The 13,157-nt window shown below is 42.5% G+C and overlaps 1 protein-coding gene across 1 annotated transcript in view; it reads left to right on the forward strand.

The window, feature by feature from the left end:
* The first annotated feature begins 8,112 nt into the window (after positions 1-8,112).
* The window catches only part of Ccdc114 (Coiled-coil domain containing protein 114), a 96,274-nt gene continuing 91,229 nt past the window's right edge, over positions 8,113-13,157 (forward strand). The window contains exon 1 of the mRNA XM_067140567.2: positions 8,113-8,197. The gene's annotated coding sequence lies outside the window, so the exon portion shown is untranslated. The remainder of the gene's footprint in view (positions 8,198-13,157) is intronic.

Here is a 13,157-nt window from a genome sequence, read left to right on the forward strand (position 1 = left end):
CCACTGCTCAGGCGGCTAGATTTGTCTAGCCTTGTAGCTCTAAATCCTGGGGGTCGGCTGACCTGAGAATGGTTTTCCATTCTCCTGCACCAAAGAGAATGCCGGGACTGTTCCTATTTTAGGCCACCCAGATCACCTTCCCCCAGGCCAAACAAAGGTCTCGAACATAGGTGCTCACGCTGGACATTTCATTCCGCGGACGCAGAGTACAGTAGGCTCCCTCCACACACACATCGGTTTAGACCGGCCGGTTCATGCCGGACGAAGTAGTGGATTATGTGCCGGTGCCCAGTAACACGCCGGGTAACAGCCGGACACATTCACTGGAGGATGCGATTGCCGGTCGATAGCAGGCCTACAGCGGTGCACGTGATTGTATGAGTGTTTTCACATACAACGACCATCAATCGTCCGCCTGATCTCAGAAAGTACAGTTGAGTGTAAGTATGGAGGACGTCGATTTGATATAGAACTATTGATATCGTTGGTTGAAGCCAGGCCTGTACTGTGGGACAGTAGCGTAGCCAGGATTTCAGTTTTATTTGGGGGGGGGGAGCATTAAGTTAGTTCTTCATCCAGAATTTTATTTTGATATGTGTCCAAACTTCCAGAGTTTAGGTGGTATAGAATATCTAAAAAGGATATGAGTGTCATTGGATCCAAGTAAGAGTGGTGGTTTCTTGCGGATTCTGGAAGCTAATAGTAACCTTCGTCTTCTTTTTCCCCCGCTTTTCCCACATCTGTGGGGTCACGGGTGCGAACTGTGTCGCACATGTGAATTTCGCCATGTTTTTCGGCCGGATGTCCTTCCCGACACCAACCGTATATGGAGGGATGTAATCACTGTTGTGTGTTTCATTGGTGGTTGGTAGTGTAGTATGTTGGCTGCATATGAAGACGAAAGTGTTGGGACAAATACCCAGTCCCCGAGCCAGAAAATTAATCAGACGCGATTAAAATCCCCGACCCGGCCGGGAATCGAACCCGGGACCCTCTGAACCGAAGGCCTCAAAACTGATCATTCAGCCAATGAGTCGGACTCCAGAAGCTAATAGTATCGTTAAAACTCCTGGGTTGTCTGGACTGCTTGGTCGACAACACCCCCCCCCCCCTCCCCGCCAATCTCTGTTACTCCCATCCCAACATAACTGCAGCATTTCATATATCCCGAGTACAAGTGAAATGAATGCAAGAATAAAAAGTTTGAGTAAAGATGCAACATTCTGGTTTAGAATAAATACGTTAATGTTATTATAATAATGGTAGATAATATGATAAGCCATAAAGAAGTGATATTTTATACAAATAATGCGGCAAAGAAATACACACACACACACGCGCGCGTCGAATACAGGTTTCTTGCCCTTCTTGTCCATGACTAGATGATGAAACCAACAGAATGATTGCCCGCCGTGACTCGTTATTTCGACATTATAAACAAATCCTAAATGACACAGACTTCGAATCTGACCGCATCTTAAGAAATCGTAGAAAGCAATTAATCAGAAATAAAAAATGTATATATTTCCGGAACTTAGCTAACAACTTAAATTGTAATCGCGCATGGGACCAACTCAGAGCTCTTGGAATAGGAAAACATCAGCAGAGACAGACAACTCCTGACACACCACTTGACGAAATGAACGCTTACTTCAGTAGAATAAATATTCAACCTACCCCAGTTAACTGCACCGACTCACCCACCACCCTCCCCTCCAACCAATCAACCATTCACATGTCACAATGTCGCAGAAAAGCAGGTTTAAAATGCTTTGTACTCGATTAAATCAAAGACTAGAGGTGTAGATGATATTCCTATTATTTTATAAAGCATTGTAGGTGCTGTCCTGCCTATAGTGACGCATATACTGAAATTCTGTTTACTAAACGGAACTTACCCTACTGTCTGGAAAACAGGCAATATTATACCGGTACCTAAGAGTTTAGGCCCACGTTCACCCTCTGATTATCGTCTTATGTCCATACTCCCTAACACTTTCTAAAGCTTTTAAACGTTTAGTATACAAGCAAGTTCTGGAATACCTAAATAAAAATGCTCTTTTGGGCCCTTTGCAATCTGGATTTAAGAAGAGTCACAGTACCGCGACAGCACTTTTGAAGTTTACTGAAGACATTAGAAACGCAATGGACAAACGACTGCCCACTTTACTTATCCTTCTTGACTTCAGTAGCGCCTTTGACATTATAGAAATTTCGACTATGATAAAGAAAATGGAACTGCTAAATTTCGACCTGGCTGCGCTTAAGTTTTTTAGTTCTTATTTGAGTAACCGTCAACAGCGTGTAACAGTAAACGACACGGCCTCTAAGTGGAAAATGAAACTTAGCGTTGTCCCACAGGGCAGTATTCCAGGGCCCCTAATTTTCTGTATTTATATCAGTGACATAGCATCTGTGACAGGAAATATCACACAACACCTCTATGCTGACGATCTTCAAATATATCGACACTGCAAGACAAGATATTAACAATGACCTCCGATGACTCAATGTATATGCACAACAAAATTATTTTATACTAAACTCCACAAAATCTCAAGCAATCATAATTGGATAACGAAAATTACCGAGCAGCTCAAACAATATCGCAATCCCGCCTATCCTACTGAATGACAACATTATTCCCTACAGTAAAACGGTCAAAAATCTCGGCGTAATGATGAATGAAACACTTGATTGGTCTGATCGCACGAAAGAAATACGTAAAAAGATTTTTGAAGTGCTTCACCCAATTAAACGGCAGAGGGATGTATTTGCATTTGAGCTACAGGCCAAACTAATACAGACACTCGTTCTTCCCATTCTTGATTATTGTGACGTTGTTTTAGCTGACATGACGAGGGAAGAAACACTTAAACCTCAATGAGCACTGAATTTCTGCCTGCGACTTATTTATAATATCGGGTACGATGTTCATATCACCCCAAACTATCAGGCTGTCTCATGGCTGATGTCTGATAAACGTCGGCAGCTACACACTTTAACGATGGTGTTCAGAGTGTTGGCTAAAATTCAGCCACTGTATATTTCTTCTAAATTCACCCCTTTCATCATCATTTCACAACTTAAATACACGTTCTAGATTCATTCTTTCTATTCCACTGCACCACACAAATAAAATTAATAGATCATTTGTGGTGACTGGCGCCAGATTATGGAATTCTCTGCCAGCTCAGGTCAGAGAAACAAGCTTTTTTTAATCACGATTTAAGGTCACCTGCTGAGACTACCTGCTGAGGACAGCTGCCTGAATGGTTGAAGTATGAATGTATACGTGCCTGAGGATGAGTCATTTTAAGAGATTTTAATATGAATTAGTTTTAACATTAATTTAGTTAGTAATTTGTTTAAATATATTTTCAATTCTATTAATTTATGTAGTTTTAACTACTTTTTAAGTATCTCGGTATTTTATTTAAGATTCTGATTAGTATGTGGCTAAGTGTACGGTAGGGCCTCGAGCCCTAACTTCGCCACTGTAAAGAAGGTACTAATAAATAAATAAATAAATAAATAAATAAATAAATAAATAAATAAATAGATAAATAAATAAATAAATAAATAAATACTGTAAATATAGAATGTAAAGCGTATCGGTATAGATATTTTGTTAGTTGGTAAAGAAAAATACACGTCACAATTAATGCTAGGTAGGGTTTACCTTGTCCTATTAGTTTCCCTCGCGGTTAGGGCCGCGCAGCTATGAACTTGCATCCGGGAGATAGTGGTTTTGAACCCCATTGTCGGTAGCCCTGAAGATGGTTTTCCGTAGTTTCCCCATTTTCACGCCAGGCAAATGCTGGGACTGTACCTTAGTTAAGGCCATGGCCGCTTCGTTCCCACTCCTAGCCCTTTCCTATCCCATCGTCGCCATAAGACCTATCTGTGTCGGTGCGACGTAAAACAACTAGCAAAATAACGCCTTGCAGGGGTGTCGCTTCCTTCTCTGTTCACTTTTCCATACCAAACTCCATGGCGTAACAACTCTGAGGGGCCATCGCCTAACAAGCGACCGCTGTTCAGCCTGAAAGCCTGCAGATTACGAGGTGTCGTGTGGTCAGCACAACGAATCCTCTCCGCCGTTATTCTTGGCTTTTTAGACCGGGGCCGCCATCTCACCGTCAGATAGTTCCTCAATTATAAGCCCGTAGGCTGAGTGTACCTCGAACCTGCCCTCAGATCCGGGTAAAAATCCCTGACCTGCTAGGGAATCGAGCCCGGGGCCTCCGGTAAGAGGCAGTCATGCTACCCCTACATCGAGGAGTCGGCTGGTTACTTTTAGGTATCCTTATTTTAGAATTTAAGTCAAGGCATCCTGCATTCGATTCCTGGCACGGACAGGGTTATGAAAGGCATGGGATGGGGAAGATACAGCCTTGTTTGTGGGTGCAGTAGAGTTGGACTTGAGTCTCCCGTAATCGAAATATCAACGACTTGGAAGGTAGTCACCTTCACCGGGCGTAGTACCAAAGTGGTTCCTTTTGTAAGAAGATAAATTAAATTAAGATTCTACTTCCTCACTAACGAAGAACGATATTATCAATTTTACGAACAGTTTCAATAATGCAGCCGGTTTATGTTTAGAGTACAGAAGCTATGATTGTACATGGTCACAATCAAAACCATCAATATCTACTGAAGATCCGTCACCGCACTCGGTAGGACCGGCTTTCTTTTCATATCCACCGGGCGAGTTGGCCGTTCGGTTAGGGGCGCACAGCTGTGTGCTTGCATCCAGGAGATAGTGGGTTCAAACTCCACTGCGGCAGCTCTAAAGCTGGTTTTCCGTGGCTTCCCATTTTCACATCAGGCAAATGCTGGGACTGTACCTTAATTAAGGCCTCGCCCGCTTCCTTCCCACTCGTAGTCCTTTCCTTTCCCATCGTCGCCATAAGACCTACGGTGCGACATAAAGCAAATTCTAAATAAAAAATATGTTTACAATCCCTTACAAGGAAAAGTTGTATCGACGCTACTGGTCTGGACTTATACCCACTGAAATTATTTTTTGGGTATGCCACTGCATCCACTCACCATTTAAGGTACAAAGTAAGCCCGAAGAATGGTTGGATACTCGAAATACACCACCATAAATGATGCGGTTATGGCTCAAAAGTAATAAAGAAAGGTAAGGGACGGGATCTAGTGTTAAAGTACAATCCTTCCCATTTTAAAAATGTTTCATACATCGTTTGCTATTCAAGCCGGAGCCGTCCTGATGAGAAGATAGAACCATTGGAACTGAGTTATCAGGCCCGCCAATTACAAATACAATTACCTATAGAACTTAGGCACGCATCCGCGATCTGTCTTGCTACTGTTAGAATAAAAAAGCTGTTTAATAACTTACCCAGGATGCACATAGATTTGGCTTCTTAGTGATAAAACGATCCCTCTTCAAAAAGTTACTTATATGGCACAAAATGAGGATATAACGTGCAGCTCACAACCCTGCACAGTCTTCCCAACGCTGCAACTTACACATAGCACGGTACAAGCCGAGGATCCCTAGAACATTGTTGTTTCTTGGAACCGATGTGCAAAATCTGACACGATGTTGTAAGCTGCAACTGTTTCTGGCTGTGGCCCACGTTATCTCGGTGGTCACGTTCTGGCCCCCTACTAAGTAATCCCTTGTTAATTGCCCTTTTCCTCATCTCTTGACATTTGTCAACACATGGTTACATTCTCAATACTGAGGCCTCTACATGAAAATATCCCCGCGCATCACAATCCTAAGTGTTTTCCTTTCATTCAAGCAGCACAAGTATGGAGAATTATGTGATGGCTCTATTGAGCCTTGCTAGTAGGATTTAACATTTCGGCGTAAGTTTTTAAGTTGTTTGTACCGTACGTAAAACAACGGCTGATCCTCGCTCTAGTTTCAAGAAACATTTGGGGAGGGGGGGAAAGCTTGACCCCCCCCTTCCTTTGGCTACGCCAGTGCTGTGGGATAAGTCAAGTGATATCTACAAATATTGGGATGGTGCAAGGAAAGGGTGAAGGAAGTACCGCATGTGAAAGTCTGAAGGAAGATTTTGGAGAATTGATTGATAATGAAAAAAAAAAAAACATTTTTGGTAAGTAACTTTTATTGTAAGTGATGACCTAACTACAGAAAGACTTTTTCACTATTGCATTTTAAACAGGCACAGTTACTGCCACTTGACGGCACCAAATCAGAAATGGACATACGAAAATAGTTAGAACAGCTTTTTTCCATCTTTTCTTAGATCTTCGAATAGCGTATAAAACAGACCTGATTCGTCCCTCCTTTCATTTATTGGATGAACCAAAAGAATTCTATTCCTTTTGTTTTTTGGTAACGTCTAAACAAAAGCCACACGGCAATAATACGACTATGATCCATACTGTACAAGACCTGGCCTATGACTGAACGTCCAGTTTCAACCGGCAAGTGTGAAAATGAAACTCAGACCGGCCGGTCAAAACCGGTGTGCGTGTGAAGGAAGCCTAAGCGGGCGGGCGGGCGGGCGGGCGGGCGGGCGGGCAGGCAGGCAGGCGTAGCGAGGGCTGCGCTCTACGGTGATTAACATTCCCGTCCTACTTGGTATCTAATTTTATTCTGACGTGGGGCTCTTGGAGCGTGGCCGTTTGGTACTTCCTAGGTATTGAGAAGGGTGAGGTTGTTGTTGAAATGACATATGTAGGTATGTGGGGTAGGTTTTTAGTTTCATTTGGATAGTATGGACCGTTTTTTACGGGGTTCGAAGTCAGGACCTTCGGGGTCGGAGGTTGCGGTCTCTAGGTTTGGCAAGGGTCAAAGAGAGTGGTGGTGAAGTACAATTAGGTAACCATCCTCTATTAACATTCATCAGACGGATATAATTGAAGGGATCCGACACTTCGAAAAATGAAAGTACCGGTCAAAGAAAGACAAGGGCCACGAAGGCGTGAAAATGAAAGACTCCCATGGCCGCGAATGGTCTAATACCGTCGGGGTCAGAAAAGAACAAGAATTGACTAAGGAAATTCGGATAGGGTAGATGAAAGTAAGGAGCCTGGCACAAGTGGAAGCAATACCAGGGCTCAGCTAAGGTCCCCGTGGTCACCAACCCACGCTCCCAAATTAAGAGCCCCTGGAACCTCTTCCGATTCCAAACTTTCCAACATTTTCGTGACACTACTCCTTTGTCAGAAATCATCCCGTACAAATCCAGCTGCTTTACTTTGGATTTTTTCCGGGTTTGAATCAAGTAATCCGGTCCCATACACTGGAACCATACTCTAGTTGGGGTCTTACCAGAGACTTATATGCCCTCTCCTTTACCTCCTTACTGCAACCCCTAAATCCATTGCCTGCTGTCCATCTCACTACATTATCGAGATTTTTATTTTTTCTTTACGCCGCACCGACACAGATAGGTCTTATGGCGACGACGGGATAGGAAAGGCCTAGGAATGGGAAAGAAGCGGCCGTGGCCTTAATTAATGTACAGCCCCAGCATTTGCCTGGTGTGAAAATGGGAAACCACGGTAAACCATCTTCAGGGCTGCCGACAATGGGATTCGAACCCACTATTTCCCGGATGCAAGCTCACAGCTGCGCGCACCTAACCGCACGGCCAACTCGCCCGGTCGAGGTCATTTTGCAGTTGCTCACATTCTCGTGACTTATTTATTACTCTGTACAGAATAAACTGTAGGTACCTTTTTTTTTTATCAGGAAATGTTTCTCTAATTTCTTCCCCTTGTATTTAACTAACGTTTCTCTCTTATCACGTTTGCAGTTGCTATTTCATGTGAACTGTTTTTCTTATTTAATACATGACCACTTTCTGCAAGTTTGGAATAATTTGGCTGATTATCGTTGGATAAAACACTCTGACATCCCACTGTTATTATTTAGTCAGCTATGCCACACGCGGTGAGAAGACAGCAGATGTGTGCGCGCCGCGCGGTGAATGGCATTAATTTAAATTGTTTGCCACTCAAAGCGCAGCGGTGCATTTCACCCGTAAGCCCACGAAGGATATAAAGACTTTGTTTTTTGTATTATGTTTACGTTGGTCATACTGATGAGGCGTCGCAGTTGCTATGGTAACCAACCACTGTCATTACAGTGCGTGACGACGTTTACAGAGATTGCTTCGTCGTTACTACAAAACGTTTGTGTATGGTGTTTCATTATCAGTCTAGTCTGGTGGGTGCCTTGGTACGTCGTCTTGCAAAAGAATGGCCAAGTTCTGATTTCTTAAGATATTTTAAATGATTCTTTTACTTCTTTTTGTTGAGATCTTTGCAAACGAAATTCCTCAGTATATATGTTTACAAATAAGTAAGTACTTTCCCTTAAGTTTTTCAAACCATGATATTCGAATAATACTTCCATAAATAAACAATTAAAGTACATACCGTCATGCTGGCAAAGTTTTACTATGTGCTACTCAATAATCAGCATTCACCACTTAGAGCGCATGCATCTCGGCGCGGTGTGACTGTTGTTTGTTTATTCATCGCGGACGACGTGACACGGTGCACCAAGCTGCCAACTTAGGAACTAGGTCCGGTTAGTGACAAAGCCATCGTGAAAAGCTAAATTATACTAGATAATGACAAAGCCATTAGTCAAGATTGGTGCGGGTTGGTGGGTCTGTGGTTATAGTAATGACATCATTTAAACTTCCTTGTAATATTATTAAGGTTGAGTAGCAAAGAGTAATATTCTACCCAGTGAGTCAGCTCCCTCATTTCCGAAAATGCAAAGACAATGCTAAAAATTATCGTATTTGTACGGTATTTTTCCATGCCAGTCGTATGGCACGTGGAATTTATAGAGTAATTTAGGCCTGTTTTAGTACAGACATGTAGACTACTTAGAACTGTAGTAAATAAAGCAAAGCAGAATACTGTATTGCGACTGGGAACACCGCTATCACGCGAAGCCCATCAAATTATCAAGACAAGACAAGAGACAAGACAGAATACTGTACCGTACACTTACAAACAGGTCATCTGTATGCTTGGCTCTTTTGCTTTCCAAATTTAGAGTAGGCTTGTTCTAGTCTAGGCCTGTTACGTACCTAGAGCTGGGAACGGTAGGAACGGAGCTGAGCAGCATTGTTTTCGCTCTTCCTTCGGAGACCATCGCTAGTCCTCCGATTGAATTCACTGGCGGAAAATTCCAATGCTTTAATGTGGGTAATGTTGTAACAGTGACCTTGGATGGAATTACTAATTAGCTTTCAGTACTAATTCCACAGATGCATGTGTTTTTCTACGTTTGTCATTCAAATGCTGCAGTCGTTCGAAGATTGCCGCATTATTTGTTACCGTACGCCATGAATAACATATTTTGATCTGTTGAAATTCAGTTTGCTATAGGTGCAGGTGGATTGCAAATACATTTACAATTATATTATTAGTAAAAATGTTTAAGTAATAATTATATTCCATTGCATGTGAACATGTATTATATACGATGCTCTTAAATTAAATATAAGACAGCTTCATGGTGTCCGGCACATTAAAGAACTCCCGTGGAACAAAATGTCGGCACCTCGACGTCGTAGGAAACCACAGAAGTGGTTAGTGGGACGTACATTATTATTATTATTATTATTATTATTATTATTATTATTATTATTATTATTATTATCATCATCTTTCCGTTTGCCCCCCAGGGTTGGTTTTCCCTTCGGACTCAGCGAGGGATCCCACTTCTACCGCCTCAGGGGCAGTGTCATGGAGTGCGAGATTTTGGGTTGGAGTTTATTTTTTTATTTTTTTTATTTTTTTACAATTCTGACACAGATAGGATTTATGGCGATGATGGGATAGGAAAGGCCTGGGAGTGGGAAGGAAGCGGCCGTGGCCTTAGTTAAGTTACTGCCCCAGCATTTGCCTGGTGTGAAAATGGGAAAACCACCTTCAACGCTGCCAACAGTGGGGCTCGAAGGCTTGAACTCACTATCTCCCGAATGCAAGCTCACAGCTGTGCGCCCCTAACCGCACGGCTAACTCGCCCGTTGGTTGGGATACAGCTGGGGAGGAGGACCAGTACCTCGCTCAGGCGACCTCATTTGCCTCACTGAACAAGAGCGCTGTGGGGAGGGGACAATGAGAAGGGATAGACAAGGAAGAAGGAAGGAAGCGGCCATGGCTTTACATTAGGTACCATCCCGGCATTTGCCTGGAGGGGAAGTGCGAAACCACAGAAAACCACTTTGAGGGTGGCTGAAGAGGGAATCGAACACCCCTCTACACAGTTGACCTCCCGAGGCTGAGTGGACCCTGTTCCAGCCCTCATACCACTTTTCAAATTCCATGGCAGAGCTGGAAATCGAACCCGAGCCTCCGGAGGTGGCCTCTAATCACACTAACCACTTATTATTATTATTATTATTATTATTATTATTATTATTTATTGCCTCACTTGCCTCACTGAACAAGAGCGTTGTAGGGGGGGGGGGGATGGGACGATGAGAAGGGATAGGTGGCCATGGCTTTACGTTAGGTACCATATTATTATTATTATTATTATTATTATTAAACACTAACGATAAATGAAAATGTATATATGTCATATATTCGCCTCCTTCATACTTATAAAGCAGTATTTACTACGTCACTAACACGTCCGTTATGCACCACCACTATTGGAACTGCAAGCGAGCACACATTCAGTTCTGCGAAAACACCAGTTGGTTTCTACGCAACAGTTTACTACCGAAGAATACCAGATGGAGCGCTGCACTCGCACTACCTATTGCAATCATAAGAGCAACTGCACCGTTCCTAGCTCTAAACCTACCTAGATCTGTAACAAGTAAAACAAATCAGAGCACTTTTACATACAGGTCATCTCCATGCTTTGCCCCTCTGCTCTAGTAGTCATTTCTGTCATATATCACATCTGAATTGATAGCTTTCTTGCTAAATAATTCAATTAATACTTGATGAAGGATGCTCAGTTCCCCATTTAATAACCAATGTTCTTACATTCCACCATGTCTTCATTTGGGTTACAATTGCTTATCATATATTTCTAAGGATTTTTGGGTATGGAAGCCGATCTATAATATTTCAGAGTATTTTTATAGGGAGAAAAACATCTATTTCTGTTGGAATCATTGACTGAATGCTCAGCATTGGGGCCTTTGATTCAGAGGGTCCCGGGTTTGATTCCTGGCCGGGCCAGGGATTTTAATTGTGTCTGATTAATTCTTCTGGCTTGGGGACTGGGTGTTTGTGTTTGTCCAGAAACTTTCCTTTTCATATTCAGACAACACACTACACTACCAACCACCACAGAAACACGCAATATTGCTTACATCCCTCGATATAGGGTTGGCGTCGGGAAGGGCATCCTCCCATAAAACAGGGCCAAATCCATCTGTGTAATATAGTTCGCAGATGCAACCCCACAGATGTGGGAAAAGTGGCAGAAGAAGAAGAAGAAGAAGAAGAAGAAGTAGAAGAAGTAGTAGTAGAAGGAGAAGAAGAAGAAACACACATTTCTCCTGAAGCAGTTTCATGTTTCTCAAAGTTTGTGAATACTCTTGTAAGTTACTGTAAGTTAATGAAATGCTTCCTCATTCCTGGATTATGTTCAAGCACATCACTGTTTGATGTAGGTTGCCAGTACGTTTCTCATAAGTTTTGGAAATTATCAATTAACTGTGGTTTATTTCTTCCTTAAGCTTTGTGATATCATCTGCGAAGGCTCTTGATGTAGATTGGGTCAGCATTGTCATTTGCTGCCGATAATGTCCTTCAAAACCATAAAATTTCTCAGTTATCAGATAAGGCAGGGAAATGAGCTCAGTAGCTGTAGTCGCTTAAGTGCAGCCACTATCCAGTAGTCGGGAGATAGTGGGTTCGAATCCCACTGTCGGCAGCCCCACAGATGGTTTTCTGTGGTTTCCCATTTTCACACCAGGCTATACCTTAATTAAGGCCATGTCCTCTTCCTCCCCACTCCTAGCTTTTCCCTGTCCCATCATCACCAAAAGACCTATCTGTTTTGGTGCGACATTTAAAAAGAAAATAAACATTAATTCAAAATGTCACACACAGATAAGACAAAGTGTGCAGTTGCACCATTGTGCTGCAACAACAATTCATTCATTGGACCTCCATATCAGCTGTTGTGTTTATCACATCTAACATTTTTGAATAATCCATTGCATTAACTGGCTCATTGAAAAAGTAAGGACCAAACAAGGTAGTTGCCGTCATATCTACCCATACCACAAGATGTGGTGGGTTATGTTCTAACTTAGTCATAAAATGAGAATTCACTTTTCCCTAGAATACCACGTCAACTGTGGTAGATGGTGCACTCATGACTGAAGAGAACATTCACGAGGGAATACACAGCATGCTACATGTTGTTATGCCGGGCTGAGTGGCTCAGACGGTTAAGGCGCTGGCCTTCTAACCCCAACTTGGCAGGTTCGATCCTGGCTCAGTCCGGTGGTATTTGAAAGTGCTCAAATACGACAGCCCCGTGTCGGTAGATTTACTGGCACGTAACAGAACTCCTGCGGGACTAAATTCCGGCACCTCGGCGTCTCCGAAGACCTTAAAAAGTAGTTAGTGGGACGTAAAATAAATAACATTATTATTATTAACATGTTGTTATTCCAAGTTGGAGCCTTATAGTTCATTGACAGAACAGTTGTATCAGGAGGTATTTTTTTCCATGATCATTCATTGTTGTGCTTATTTACTCCTTGATATTAAGCTGATAAGAACAGATACTACACTTTGACGCGCAGGTCGCCTACGGGAGTCAAATCAAAAAAAGACCTGCATCTGGCAAGCCGAACTTGTCCTCGGACACTCCCGGCACTAAAAGCCATACGCCTTTACTCCTTGATCTTGTTGGGCGCAATTGTTGATTTTAAGAAAAACTTTGATGTAGCTGACAGAAACAGAATTCTCAATATCCTAATAAAAGATAATGTCCCACAACAATTAAACAACATGTACAGTGACAACATTATTGCAGTAAAATTAGGAAAGCATCAGCAGAGGTATGAGACAAGGTTGTGGACTCTCTCCATTGCTGTCTATAATCTGTATGAACACCGTAACAAAGTAATGGAGGCATGAAAGACATGCAGCATCCCGCACATCTAGATGTCATACTGTTGGCTGATGATGTTGCA

Source organism: Anabrus simplex, chromosome 1, assembly GCF_040414725.1.
Source record: "Anabrus simplex isolate iqAnaSimp1 chromosome 1, ASM4041472v1, whole genome shotgun sequence".
NCBI lineage: Eukaryota > Metazoa > Arthropoda > Insecta > Orthoptera > Tettigoniidae > Anabrus > Anabrus simplex.